The sequence below is a fragment of the Castor canadensis genome, chromosome 8 (assembly GCF_047511655.1).
Source record: "Castor canadensis chromosome 8, mCasCan1.hap1v2, whole genome shotgun sequence".
Lineage (NCBI taxonomy): Eukaryota > Metazoa > Chordata > Mammalia > Rodentia > Castoridae > Castor > Castor canadensis.
The window spans coordinates 93,354,804-93,368,781 of NC_133393.1; the positions used below are offsets into that span (position 1 = coordinate 93,354,804).

At 34.2% G+C, this 13,978-nt stretch overlaps 1 pseudogene; it reads left to right on the forward strand.

The window, feature by feature from the left end:
- The first annotated feature begins 8,727 nt into the window (after positions 1 to 8,727).
- On the forward strand, positions 8,728 to 9,680 carry LOC141425935 (olfactory receptor 6C6-like; annotated as a pseudogene).
- The last annotated feature ends 4,298 nt before the right edge of the window (positions 9,681 to 13,978 follow it).

The window sequence follows — 13,978 nt, forward strand, 5'->3', positions numbered from 1 at the left end:
TATTTCAACCAGCAAAAAACCTTGTTCCTTCCTATTATTGCTTATACTATCTCTTCAACAAAATTAGAGATAAGGGCAAAATAATTTCTGCCAGGTATTGTGGGGGTGGGGGCAGAGGGAGGGGGTAGAGTGGGTGGTAAGTGAGGGGGTGGGGTCAGGGAGGAGAAATGACCAAGCCTTGTATGCACATATGAATAATAAAACAATAAAAAAGTTGGTTCTTTGAAAAAATATAGAAAAATGACAAATCCCTGGAAAACTTGACTAAAATGAGGAGAGAAAAAACCTAAATCAATAAAATCAGAAATGCAAAAGGGGAGATAACAACAAACACCAAAAAAATCCAGGAAATCATCAGAGACTACTTTGAGAACCAATATTCTATTAAATTTGAAAATCTTGAAGAAATGGACAGATTTCTAGATACTTATGACCATCCAAAATTGAACCAAGAGGATATTAATCACCTGAATAGATCTATAAGACAAAATGAAATTGAAGCAGCTATAAAGAGTCTCCCAAAAATGAAAAGTCCAGGAATTGATGGATTATCTGCTGAATTCTATCAGACATTTAAAGAAGAATTAATACCAACCCTCATTAAACTGTTCCATGAAATAGAAATGGAAGAAACACTGCCTAACTTATTTTATGAAGCCAATATTACTCTCATTCCAAAACCTGGAAAGACACCTCCTAAAAGGAAAACTAAAGACTAATTTCCTTAATGACCATCAATGCAAAAATCCTCAATAAAATAATGGCAAACCAAATCCAGAAACACATCAGAAAGATCATTCACCATGACCAAGTGAACTTTATCCCAGGGATGCAGCGGTGGTTCAACATATGCAAATTTATAAATGTAATACAGCACATTAATAGAAGCAAAGACAAAAACCACTTGATCATCTCAATAGATGCAGAATAAGCCTTCGATATGATCCAATACCACTTCATGATAAAAGCTCTAAGAAAACTTAGGAATAGAAGGAAAATAACTCAGTGTTGTAAAGGCTATATATTACCAACATACAGCCAACATCATACTTAATGGAGAAAAACTGAAACCATTTACCTTAAAATCTGGAAAGAAACAAGGGTGCCCACTATTCACACTCCTATTCAACATAGTGCTGGAATTCCTAGTCAGAGCAATTAGACAAGAAGAAGAAATAAAAGGAATAAAAATTAATAAAGAAACTGTCAAAATATCCCTATTTGCAGATGACATAATCCTATTTCTTAATGACCCAAAAAACTCTACCTAAATACTCCTAGACACTATAAACAGCTACAGCAAGGTGGCAGGATACAAAATCAACTTACAAAAATTACTAGCTTTTCTATGCACCAACTAAGAACAAAGAGAGTATATGAGAGTATATGAGAACAAAGAGAATATATGAAAACAATTCCATTTACAATAGCCTCAAAAAAACCAAATACCTAGAAGTAAACTTAATAAAGGATGAGAATGATCTCTACAAGGAGAACTACAAACCCCTAAAGAAAGAGATCGAGGAAGACTACAGAAGGTGGATTCATAGAATCAACATAGTAAAAATGGTTTTATTATCAAAAGCCATCTATATGTTCAATGCAACTCCCATCAAAATCCCAATGACATTCATCACAGAGATTGAAAAATCTAACTAAAGTTCATTTGGAAACAGAAGAGACAGTGAATAGACAAGGCAATACTCAGCAAAAAGAGGAATACTGGAGGTATCACAATATCTGTCTTCAAGATATATTACAAAGCAATAGCAATAAAAACAGGATGGTACTGGCAGAAAAACAGACATGAAGACCAGTGGATGAGAATAAAGTACATGGATATGAATTCACACAGTTATGCACACCTTATTTTTGACAAAGGCACCAAAAACATATAATGGAGAAAAGACATCCTCTTCCACAAATGTTGCTGGGAAAAGTGTTTATCCATCTGCAAAAAACTGAAACTAGATCCATGCTTATCACCCTATACTATTATCAAATCAAAATGGATCAAGAACTTTAATATCACACCTGAAACTGAAGTTAGTACTGGAAAGAAGAGGGAATACTCTGGAAGTAATAGGTATAGGCAAGGACTTCCTCAATAGAACCCCAGCAGCTCAGCAACTAAGAGAAAGAATGGCAAATTGGGACTTTATAAAATTAAGAAGCTTCTGCACAAAAGAAATGGTCTCTAAACAGAAGAGACCACCTGCAGAGTACAGGAAGATATTTGGCAGCTATACATCAGACAAAGGACTGATAGCCAGAATATACAGGGAACTTAAAAAACTAAACTCTCCCAAAATCAATTAACCAATAAATAAATGGGCAACTGAAATAAACAGAATTTTCTCAAAAGAAGAAATCCAAATGGCCAAAAATCACATGAAAAAAGGCTCATCACCTCTAGCCATAAAGGAAATGCAAATCAAAACCACACTAAGATTCCACCTAACCCCTGTTAGAATAACTGTCATCAAAAACACCACCAACAACATGTGTTGGCATGGCTGTGAGGAAAAAGGAACCCTCGTACACTGCTGGTGGGAATGAAGCTGGTGCTACCACTCTGGAAAAAAATATGGAGGCTTCTTAAAAATCTAAACATAGATCTGCTGTATGATCCAGCAATCCTACTCCTGGAGAGATACCCAAAGGAATATAACACAGGTTACCCCAGAGGCACCTGCACACCCATATTTATTGCAGTGCTACTCACAATAACGAAGTTATGGAAACAGCCAAGATGTCCCACAAATGGATGAATGGATTTTTAAAAATGTAGTACTTATACACAATAGAGTTTTACTCAGCCATAAAGAAGAATGAAATCTTATTGTTTCAAGTAAATGGATTGAACTTGAGAACATCATACTAAGTGAGGTTAGCCAGGCTCAAAAGACCAAAAATCAAATGTTCTCCCTCATATGTGAACTTTAGATCTAGGGCAAATACAGCTATGTTGTTGGACTTGGGTCACATGATAAGGGGAGAGCACTTAAGGGATTCAAAAAGGAAATCCAATACATGACAATGTCTGATGACCCCACTGCAGAGGAGCTAACACAGAAACCATAAAATGACAGAGTTCAGTATGGGAAGGTGATCAGGAACTAGTGAAAAGGTCAGGTAGAGATCAATCAATTTGTATTGTAACATTCTTGTGCATGGAAGCAATGCTAAGAATCTCTCTGTATAGGTATCCTTATCTTAACTAGCAAAAATCTTTGTCTTTCTTATTATTGCTTATGTCTTCTCTTCCACAAAATTGGAGAAAAAGGCAAAACAGGTTCTGCTTGGAAGTTAGAGGGGTGGGGGGAGCCAGAGGTGGCAGGCAGCAGGGGGATGAAATGGCCCAAACCATGTATACACATATGAATAAATGAATTAAAAAATAATACTGTCTGGTTAAATAAAATAAAATTTTAACCCCATTAGAAAAGCCCTTTTGTTGTTGTCTTGTGTATCCCAACTACAGTTACAAAAATTGCTCCCTAGATCCACCAGAGGAGAGTAAAGCCAGTCTCTCTCAAGTGGGAATGCATCCCTGACTCAGCCTCACCATCCAAGATCACACTCTAGAACATCTGTGCCCTTCCTCTGAAGGACTCTGTTTTCCAGGAGACAACAGGGGACTATGAACAACAGGACAACAGCCCTGCTGTAGTCACTCTGAAAGCTCACTAGTCTACACATGGGGGAAGCTCAAACATGGAATGCACCTCTGATCTCCTCTACACACTTGGACTCTTACCTTTTGGGTTGACCCTTACAAGGTTTTCCTATGTACTAAATGTTATAAGGGAACCATTGTTCCCTTGTTGGGAACTCCACACAGTCATACTTTGTATCATCCACCCACCAACAGGTCTGATGTTACACTGGCTCATATACTCCCAGATTAGTGCAGTTGATGATAAATGATACTAAAGTCCCAGAGTAAAAAAAAAATACGGGCTACATTTGTCATTAAAAGTTGAGCAATGGGTCTTATCCTAGGAGCATGCTTAGTATTACCCTGCCTGGTCTCCCTGGTATTGTGGTCTGTCAGGACTATTACAGAGGCCACTATAAAAAGAAAATGGCTGCACATGTAATGATGCTATAAAAATACAAACTCCTAGATCAAGATGATGCTCTTTGACCCCAGATAGTTCTGAGCATCAAAGGGAGGAATGATGTAGCAGGGAGGAGGACCAGAAGAGAAACAGGTTGTGTTCTGATAATGAGGGAAGGGATGGCAAAGCAGAGAGATGAAACTTGAAGAACTGAAACATGAAGAAGGTCACATAGCACTGGGGGAATGAAATAGCCAAAGAAGTCACATGCAGCCATATGTGGGTTTGAGCTTTGCTTTTTGCTTCTGTAACCTGCATGCAAGGATATATAAGGTGAGACCTCTTTGTTCTCGGGGCTCAGTCTTTGGACATGAGTCTGCTGAATCTGTGCTGGCACAATAAAACGTTGCTTCCTGCTAAACTGCCTCAGTGTCCAATATCTCAGCTTGAGATTCCTGCAACACTACTGCTTGAGCTATGCCTCTAGTACTTTTTGCTCTGGTTATTTTGGAGATAAGGTCTCACTTTTTGACCAGTCAGGCTGGGCTAAGATTTTGCACTTCCCGCCATGGCTAAGATGACAGGCGCATGTAACCACCCCCAATTATTGGTTGACATTGGATCTTACTAACTTTTTCCAGGGCTGACCTCAAATTGTGATCCTTCGGATGTCAGTCTTCTAAATAGCTAGGATTACATGTATCCAGTTCATATGCTAACCTGTATTCACTGGTAAACTCTAATTCTTCAAATTGGAACATATCGAATTTGAAATGTTACCATGAATTGATGTGGTATGTTAGACAGGGTACATTGTTCAGTGAATAAACCAAAAGGAAACAGATTATTTGTAGTATAACACATAGCTAGGGGTCAATTTGTCTACAATAGGTCAGTAGAGCTACAATCTGATATTTTCACTTTTCATATCCACTTGATGTATTCTTCTAAGCCCTGAAATATGTGACTGTGATTTCAAAATACAGATGTGTGGTAGGCAATCAGATATTAAAGCAATTTACACTGAATTATCTGGACATGTAGTGAAATGAAGAAAAAGTATGTGCAAGCATGTGTGAGTATGTATGTGCGAGTGCATGCACACATGCTTGTTCATTTCTATAGAAACCTCCTTTTGTCTCAAACAATTTGGCAATCCCTTAGGAAATGATGTTCTAACACTGTTATCCAGAGAATTCTTTGTTCTTACTAAATAATTTTCTGTAAGACAAAAAGGATTACATCCTGCATTGTATCAAGAGTAGGTCAATTTTCACATTGCCATGTAGGTCAAATTTAGCAAAGTTTACAATGCTTCAGATAACTGATTGTAGCAAATTGTAGAAAAGAGGGCCATTTGATATACTTTTGTACAACCATGAAGTAAATTAGTCAAAAATCATACCTCTAAGACAACATCTAAATCAGTCATATGTTTCAGTGTAGAATGAAGTATTTGGGAGAGAAGAAGAATGGCTCTCCAGTGCTCTGTCTTTACAAGGATGATGAGTTACATACTGAAGTAGAGAAGGATTTGAAAATCTGTATTTATAACTTATTTAAAAAGCTGTTCAATTATTGAAGGGTTAGTGTTTTACCTCTTTTTACATTTTGAATTATAGATAATGGTGAAAAGTTATAAACAAGACAATTACATTTTTAATATCTCATCAAATAAAATATTGAAAAGTCTTTTCCTTTTTATGAAATATGCATAATATCTAAGAAAACAAGTATTATTCCATTTATTGGTTACATTTATTGTAATTTATGTTATTTTCATTACAGTGTGTGTTGCAGGATACGTCAAATGGTGATTATTGAAGGAGGACAAATCAATAGTATGATATGAAGAAATTTTATTTTAAATATTATGTAATAAATCATTTTATCAATTTTTTTGCTGAGATGTTTTGTGTAATTGAGAACATTTTATAATGATTGTTTCACAATTATCTGAATGTGCTAAAGAACTCCAGCACTGGGACACTGTTCTTTCAATAGTGTATTGTTTTATCAGAGATGAAGAGATAGGAGAAATTTGAATATGGTATCCAACAAATCATGTTTGAACCCTTGTTTCTATGTCCTATGTTGATTCATCTGCCTGCATAATCTTGTCTCTTCTCTTCATCTCTTTGTAGGGCTGAACTAGAAAAAAGCCAAACGCTCACATATCACAAAAATTTAAGAATTTTTGTAGGTAACACAAGAAAGAACATTAATTTTCCAAATGCATTTTGGGTCTTCATATGTTTAATTTTGTGTGTGTTCTTCTTTCTGAAGAATAATTTATACTTTAGAGGACCAAATTACAGAACATTTCTTCTAAAAAGAATTATGGATTCTTCTACGGAAAATTCCTGCTTAGCTGTTTTTATTACCATAATAAAGTAACTAAGTCCATTTTAACTGAAAATGTGAAGATCATGGGTTCTGCATCAAGGACATTAATAAACTTACTATCCTCTAAAGTATAAATTATCCTTCAGAAAGAAGAGCTTTATTAATAAAGTCACAATGTAAAATCTCTTTTAATCAGACCCATTACTCTGAATGCAAGTTATCATTCTTATTTTTAGTGTCAATTGTCTCACATGTATTTAAAACCTTATAGTAGTGATTGCTACATGCATAGTTCTCAATAGATAGTGACTGTGGTTAATTACTTAATTCATTGTTTATCTGATGTTTCGATGTCAATATGACAATAGGGTTATGTCAAAATTTAGACATCATTTTATTGATATTGTAATTTATCGCATATGCTCTATTTTTTCCTCTAACTGATCTTACTTAAAATGATCTCGTGTTCTTTTCATGTACTTTATAAAGTGAATAATGCTGTATGTATTAGTCATAGAATCATATTCTGTGTTAAAAGATTTCCCATTATGCTTCTTTTTTATCTTTTTAAAAAATTTTTTTGCTAGGGGTACATTGTGTCATTTAGGAATGCTCCAATATATCATACTTGAATCACCCTCTCTATCATTCTCCTTTATCCTCTGTCCCACCTTTCTAGAATAGTTTCAACAGGTCTCATTTTTCCACTTACATACATGTGTACACAGCCCCTTGTACTTCTTTACTTACTTATTTATAAAATTACTTTCTATAATTTTAATACTTCAAATTTTCCTTAAATTGATTTCCATAAGCTTAAAAATATTTTTTCTTTAGTCTTTAATATTCCTTTATCTTTCTCTTTGTGTTTCCATTGTCGAAATACATGTTAAACCCACTTATATATTTCTCTGTCTATAACACTTTCTTGAATATTTCATGTCAATAAACTGTTTTCAAAACCATATGTAGAAGAAAAACATTACTTTTGTGCTCTATATCATAATGACATTTTTTGGGAAGGAAGCATTATCTAGGATGTGTCACCAGAGATAATGGACTGAGAATCTTCACAAGAAAACTAAGTAAATTTAGCCTCATTTGTCTCATGGAAATGGCTTAAAACCAGTATCATTAGTCATAAAAAAATCACTTAACAATCAGGTAAGCATTGAATCATTGAATAAAGTGGTATCAGGGAACAAATTCTGGTTATTGACCCAGGTTAAGATTTTTCCCTGGATGTATTTTTTAAATCCCAAATATAGACTGTTGTTAATGTTTGATTTTGGTTCTATTTTATAACTTCTAAAATTAGCCAGGAAATGATATGATTACTGCTTGTATATTTGGCAGCATAAAGTGAATTTTGAGTGTATATGGATTTTCTAATGATTCACATAAAACTCTCAATACTTCTTAACATCTTAAGGAATATAATCTTATTTAGAATAGATAAACTGTTTAAGTTGAAATCAAGGTATTCTAAAAATACAAAATGTTTCTCATACTAAGTAGTTATCTGTAAAACAGGAATGAGCATGACAGAGCTAACAAAAACATAATTTTTTAAGTGACTTGACATTAATTACCACAGTTATTTTTTCATAGAGGTCTCTTTTCTTTCCAATTCAAAACTGACATGAAACAAGAGAGTGATTGGGGAAAACACTATAAGAGGGACTCTTTTTGTCAAAGCAAGTCTGACTGATGAATGAACTTTGAAAGTTGTGTTATCTTCCTGCTTCTCAAGTATTCTCTTAGATTCACTTCAATCTTATGATCACTGCACTCACCCTGGGGGATGTTAACCTAAACAAATTCATGCATTTCTTTCTTTGAACTTTTTCCTTCTTAGAATTTTCTATGCTATCACATTTCCCCCATTTGCTAGTAATTATGGCTAGAGGAAGAACAATTTCTTGTACCATTGCATCACTCAAACAGCACCTTACATGAGATATTAGCTAAATTCAGGAATTTAAAATGTCACATTTGAACAGCTTATTGGGATGTAGTAGTTGAAAGATGAGTCAAAATTTAACATAATTAAATTAAGTACCTACATTTTAAATTAAGAATATCTGATCTGTAAATTGGTAAACAGGACTTATTCAACTCTGGATAAGTGAAAAATCTGTACATTCTTATTAACATGATGGAGTAGAGGATATGTTCACTTTGATGAACTCTAAGTTGACTTGTGAAAATATTTGAGCATTGATAAGTTTATGAATGTGGAACTTTGTATGACTGGAAGGGAAGAAATGTCTCAGATACTAATTTTATTTTCTGTAATTGTTAGGACAAAAGAGAAATGAAGAATGAATCAGGGGATGAGGACTTTATTTTGCTGGACTGACAGATGACCCTCAGCTATAAATTGTGGTTTTCCTGTTTCTGTTTTTCAATTACATCTTTAGCCTGATGGGGAACTCAGTCATCATCCTGCTCACACTGCTGGATCCTGTCTCAAGACTCCAATGTATTTCTTCCTTAGAAATTTCTCCTTCTTAGAAATTTCATTCACAACAGTGGTCATCCCACGGTTCTTGCCAAGCATTGTCACTGGAGACAAAAGAATTTCCTACAACAGTTGTGCAACTCAGTTTTTCTTCTTTTTTCTATTAGGACTCACTGAATTTTACCTCCTGGCTGCCATGTCTTATGACCGCTATGTTGCCATCTGCAAACCCCTGCATTACCCAATAATCATGAAAAGCAAAGTGTGTCAGCAACTTGTGCTCAGCTCCTGGGTAACTGGATTCTTAAACATCTCTCCTGCTCCTGGGCTCAAGCTAGATTTCTGTGTTTCAAGAACAATTGATCACTTCCTATATGGCACTTCTCTTCTGCAAATCTCTTGCACAGACACACATTTCATAGAATTGTTAGCTTTTGTCTTAGCTTTAGTGACGCTGGTTATTACATTGTTTCTAGTGGTCCTCTCCTATGCATTTATCCTCAAAGCCATTGTAAAATTTCCTTCTGTTCAGCAAAGAGCAAAGGGCTTTTCTGCCTGCTCCTCACACATGGTTGTCATCTCCACTACTTATGGAAGTTGTATGTTTATGTATATGAATCCATCAGCAAAGGAAAGGGTGATTTTTGATAAAGGTGTTGCTGTGCCCAATATCTCTGTGGCCCCTTTACAATCTGAGGAACCAGCATGTAAAAGAAGGTTTCAAACATATACTTCACAGATTTTGTTCTTTTCGAAACAAAGAGGGAAAATTTGGACAAAATAACATGCTTTTGAAACATGAATGAGACAAGTGAATACAGTAAATCAGTTACATTGGTTCTGATCTATGGCATTTCTCTCCTTGAGTATTTTTATTATATTAGCTTTACTTATATGCTGTATGCTCGTCTTTCTCAGGTGATAGTCTTAAACTCTAAGAGCAAACTGCCTTCTTCTCTCTAGATGTTAAAGTCTACCTTTATCTGAAAATGTATCAATTCACAAATGATTGTTTTATGCATTGAATTCTTTATAAACGCTAACCGTATTTTTAGTTTTATACTTGTGTTCACTACTAGTCATTACATTTTCTCTTAAGTATTTTACATTGCTAACATTGTCAGAGACAAACACAGACCAGAAATTTATAACTTTTACAATATAATTGAGGTAGTGATGGAAAAGGAGTAGAAAAATGATTCATCTCAAATGATGAGTAAGGAAAGGATTCAAAGTTGTACATGAGAGGAACTGACATGTGCAACGTAGTTCACATTCTACTGGTAAAGTTTTTCCTGTAGATTTATTATAATAATGAACAAGCATTTTGCAAACATAATTAGTTGCCATTTGAGATAAAAAGAATTGAACTCCAGATTTTGGTTATAATTATTTATATTGCTTTTTAGATTTTCAACTCTGGAAGTAATACTAAGTTGTGAACAAAATCAAATAATTCAGTTATATTCTAGTTTGGGGAATTTTAAAACAGTTAATAAATTTGCTAATTATAATTTCTTAGTTGATTCTGCTTGTGTCGATTTCCACCATTTTAAAAGTTAATAAATTTGCTAATTATAATTTCTTAGTTGATTCTGCTTGTGTCGATTTCCACCAAATTAATTGTGCATGTTTTACATATGGGTGCATATAATCATTTTAAACCATAGCATTGGACAAATCTGCACATCTGTATAACTATGAAGAACGCCATTGTGCATTGTTCCCTTTTCCTTTTTCTCCTCACTCCCTGACACCCCCTATTTCCACCTACTCTTTCACTAAACTATACCCTTATCTTCTGTCAATCACTATAGATTAATTTGGAATCTCATAAACAGAAACACAAAGTATGAACTTTGGCTTCTCTTCTCAACATAATGATGTGAGTTCTCCCATGCTATTGCCTGAACCCGAACTTGGTTTCTTATGTTTAGTTTGTTCAGTAACTTAGATTCTTTGCTTTTGTCATAGCAGGCTTTCCTTCTTTTATTCCCACATTTTGGTATTTTTATTCTTGGAGGAATCTCTTCAAGGACTGAATCATTGCATTTGATGAATGTGAAAAGTGAGTACAATGAAATGCAATCCCTGAAAACTTCTACCCTTCCACAGTGTCCTTTTGAAATAAATGTGTTAAATGGGAATTAGTAGGGAAAAGTTGTCCCTTTATGTCTCAAAAATTCCACTTTCCCATCCTCATTTGCCAAGTACAGGGGCTTAAGAAGTTATTCCTGAAGGAAAAGAAGAGGGACACTTGTAGAGGAACATATTCCACATTCTTTGTTCTCTTAAAGGTTCCACTAGAACTGAAAATTAATTGACTCAGTAACCTGGTCTGAAATGAAACAGGTTCCAACACTCACACTGCATTTGAGTAGCCTAGGGAGGGAAAGTCTGAACGTTTCTGACAGAAAGTTGAAAAACTGATACTTAAGATTTCAGGTTGGACTCCTGCTGAGTAGGGTAAGGAAAGATTAGTGGGAAATGGCAGTGATTTTCAGTAGTTTCTCAGAGAGTGCTTACTAGTAGTCTTAGCAGTAAAGTAGGCAATTCTCAAGCACTCAGTGAATAGCTAATAAGGATTCACTTTGACTCACCAGCCTGATTCTAAGAACTATATAGAATAATTTCCCTCCTTCCACCACTTACAAATTTTTCACAAAGTCCTCTCATTGAGAATCTGTAATTATAAGAAAAGGGAAACTCTGAGAAATGACCTCCATTTTCTCCTTCATTCTTTTCTCTTTTTGTTGACTGTACTGGTGTTAGAAACTCAGGGTTTTGTGCTTGTTAAGCAAGCATGAAAGAATATGGGTGATTTAGATTTCCAGTAGTGACCAACCTCTAAATACATGGATCTCAACACAGAAACTCAAAAATATGAAAAATGAGGTAATAAGGCTTTTGCATAATTGAGCAATTCCTCAGCAATTGATTCCAATGACAGGGACTGTATGAAATTCAAAAGAATGATTGTAAGAATGACCAACATTCAAAGACAGTGCAAAGATATGAATCAAGACAGATAAACAGATGAATAAAATAAGGAAGCAAATGCAGGAATTTGAAAGTGTAATTCAATAAAGAAGTAGAGATTCTGAAAAAATCAGTTTGAAGTATTAGAAATGAACAGCTCAAGAAGGTGAATAAACTCAGTTGAAAGTCTCATTAATAGACTGTATTGAGCAAAAGACTGAGTGTCAGACTGCTAAGATAAGTTAGATAAAGCATTTAGATATAGTAATCAAGGAAAAATAAGAAAGAGTATACAGAATACAGAAGTTTTCTGGGATACCATTAATTGATTGATGTAATGAAACATGGGCTTAGAAGAAGGAGGAAAAATACAAGTACAAGCTAAATGCATAGACATCATTTTCAATAAAATAAGAGCAAAAAATATTCTCATGTCTTGGTAAAGAAAGGGTCATGCATGTACAGAAGGCTTATTTTATACTTTATTTTTATTATTATTGTGCTGGGGGTACATTGTGACATTTACAAGATTTCTTATAATATATCGTAATTGAATTCACCTGTTCCATTATTCTCCTTTATCTCCCCTGCCCACATTCCTGTACTAATTTTAACAGATCTCATTTTTCCATTTATGTGTGCATGATATTTACAGTATATTCATCCTCCAACCCCCTTTCCTTATATTCTCCTTCTCTGGTTGGTATTCTACCCCCAGACAGGATTTGTTTTGCCTTTCTGACTGGGATTTTGTAAAAAAAAAAAAAAGAAAAGAAAATTAATAGCAAATTTTTTTGTTTAAGATAGCTATACAGGTGTTTTATTGTGTCATTTCCATGCATACATGTATTATAACCCAAACTGATTCATACCCTCTATTTTTCTCCTTTCTACCTTAGTCGCCTTCTTATGGTGATTTCAAAAGGTTTCAAAATTCTATAGTCAATCTTGCATAGAGTGTACATCAACTATACTTCAGATAAGTGATTGCAGCAAATTGTAGAAAAGAGTGTAATTTGATATATTTTTGTACCAACATAAAAAAATATCTCTAAGACAACATTTAAATCAGTCATATATTTTAGTGTAGAAAGAAGTATTTGGGAGAGAAGAATGGCTTACCAGTGCTCTGTCTTTACAAGAATGATGAGTTTCATATGGAAGTACAGAAGGATTTGAAAATCTGTGTTTACAACTTATTTAAAAAAGCTGTTCAACTATTGAAGGGTCAGTGTTTTTACCACTTTTTACATTTTGAATTACAGATAATTGTGAAAGGTAACAAACATGACAATCAAACAATTTTGATGTCATATCAAATAAAATACTGAAAATTCTTATAATTTTTATGTGATATTCATAATATCCAAGAAATGAATATAATAACATTTATTGGTCACATTTATTGTGATTTATTATTCTCACTCACAATGTGTGTTGTGGGATACATAGAATTGTGATTGTTGAAGGAGGACAAGTCAATATTCTGTTATGAGGAACTTCTGTTTTAAATATTATATAATAAAGCATTTTGTGTTTGCTGAGATGTTTTGTGTAAATTTTATAATTTATTGTTTCACAGTTATCTGAATGTACTAAAGAACTCTAGCACTGGGACACTGTTCTTTCAATAGTGTATTGTTTTATCAGAGATGATAAGATAGGAGAAATCTGAATATGGTATCCAACAAATTGTGTTTGAACACTTGTTTCTATGTCCTATGTTGATTCATCTGCCTGGATAATCTTGTCTCATCCTTTCATCTCTTTCTAGGGCTTAACTAAAAAGCCAAACATTTACATGTAGATAACACTAGAAGGAACATTGATTTTCTCAAATGCATTCTGGGTCTTCGTATGTTTATTTTTGTGTTTCCTCCTTTCTGAAGAATAATTTACGTTTTAGAAGTTGTAAGTAATGTTATTAATGTCCTTGATGCAGAACACATGATCTTACTTATTTTCAGTTAAAAATGGACTTAATTATATGGTAATGAAAACAACTCAGAAAAATTGTCCTTAGGGGAATCGATAATTATTTTTAGAGTAAATGTTCTGTAATGTGGCTTTGAGTGAAAACCTGGACAAAAACTTGCATAAGAACCTCTATAAAGCTGTAATTTTA